Source organism: Colobus angolensis, unplaced genomic scaffold (genome assembly GCF_000951035.1).
Source record: "Colobus angolensis palliatus isolate OR3802 unplaced genomic scaffold, Cang.pa_1.0 Scaffold22, whole genome shotgun sequence".
Classification (NCBI taxonomy): domain Eukaryota; kingdom Metazoa; phylum Chordata; class Mammalia; order Primates; family Cercopithecidae; genus Colobus; species Colobus angolensis.
Window position 1 is genome coordinate 802261 of NW_012115377.1, and position 1582 is coordinate 803842.

The 1582-nt window shown below is 57.5% G+C and overlaps 1 protein-coding gene across 1 annotated transcript in view; it reads left to right on the forward strand.

Moving 5' to 3' along the window:
* The first annotated feature begins 310 nt into the window (after window positions 1-310).
* The window catches only part of ATCAY (ataxia, cerebellar, Cayman type), a 61104-nt gene continuing 59832 nt past the window's right edge, over window positions 311-1582 (forward strand). The window contains exon 1 of the mRNA XM_011943451.1: window positions 311-882. The gene's annotated coding sequence lies outside the window, so the exon portion shown is untranslated. The remainder of the gene's footprint in view (window positions 883-1582) is intronic.

The window sequence follows — 1582 nt, forward strand, 5'->3', positions numbered from 1 at the left end:
CCATCTCGGCCTCCCAAAGTGCTGGGATTACAGGCTTGAGCCACCGTGCCCGGCCTAATTTTTGTCTTTCTAGTAGAGATGGGGTTTCACCATGTTGGCCAAGCTGGTATCTAACTCCTGTCCTCAGGTGATCCTCCCTCCTCGACCTCCCAAAGTGCTGGGATTACAGACGTGAGCCATGACACCCGGCCTGGGGACAGTCATTTCTTTGCCTGCACAGACTTTTTGGGGGGATGCTACCCCTCACCCCTGCTCCCTTTGCAAGAAGTGCCAAGAGGACCTTCCCCAGCCCTCCCCACCCCCGTTCTCTAAGGAATGAGGCCATCTCGCCATTTATTTATTTATTTGTCCGTTGTTTTGTTTTTAAATCTGTGATGCGCCATCAGAAAATGATTTCTGCCTCTGCCCCTGGCGTGGCTTTCGGAGATGCTTGTCTGTCAGCCAATGGAGAGGACCGGATTCTGGCAGGGGGCTGTGCCTTTCGGTCAGGCCGCCACCCCCCACCCCCTCCTCCCTGCACACAAAAACAGCATAAATTAACTGTCTTCGGGAAGCCGAGCCTCTGCCAGCCGTGAGCTGGGAAGAAGCAGCTACCTCCGAGGCAGGGCGCGCAGGCGGGTGGCGATGAGAACGGGCGCAGCCGCAGCCCCGCGAGGGGGAGCCCACCGCTAACCCTGCACCCCACCCACCCCTGCACAAAAGAGCTGGCGGGCGCTGGCCACGTCGCCCTGGGTGACCTTCCTCGGATGCAGAATCCGTCCCTGCGAGCATCCTCTTCCTCCCAGGCTCTGAAGGCCTGGGGAGCGTGAGCGATGCCCAGCTGCACCCGGGCAGGGCTCGCCTTTGTTTGCCAGTAAGGAGGAGGCTGTCTCAGCTGCAGAGGTGAGTGCGCGCATCTCCCCTTCTCCCAGGATAAACCGTCTCCCTGGAAGGTTTATCCGGCAGCCTTTTGCCGCCTCTAAATCCCTTTCCAGCAGATGGGGCGGGTGGGAGCAGAGAGCCACGGTCTTGTGACTCCGTGAAGGCCCTCACATCCGTGTTCCCCGTAGCAGGGAAAACCGTTCCCCGAGCTGCGCCCAGCAACACGGTTTACCTTCCGCGCGCACCGTTCCCCTGGAAGGCAGATAAGTGCACCATTTTCAGGACACGCTGAGAGCTTGGGCGGATGAAAACCTCAGCTTCTCTCTGGGACGCTGAAATAGACCCATCCTAGCCCTGTGTATTTGCTATTTATAACGCTGGGAAGGCCACCAGCTGCCGATTTTGAAAAAAAAAAAAAAAAATTAAGTATGTCGATAAAGGCTTGCCTGTGGGGTGGGGAGGAAGGGGGTGGTTTATGGTTTAAGACACAGATGCCTCCTCCTTATCGGAACTCGTATGTGATTTGCTAATAATCAGACCTCAGGGCTCAAATGAGCGCTTCACTCTGGTTCCTTGATGTCACTGTCTTCTTTTGGCCGTCCCCAAATGCGAAGCCAGGATCTGAGTGCAGGAGGGTCCGGGGCCCACTGAGGACCCACCACACCCCATCCTTAGAAGACTGTGGAGTCGACGCCTGTGGCTGCAGCTGGCAGGGGGTGGG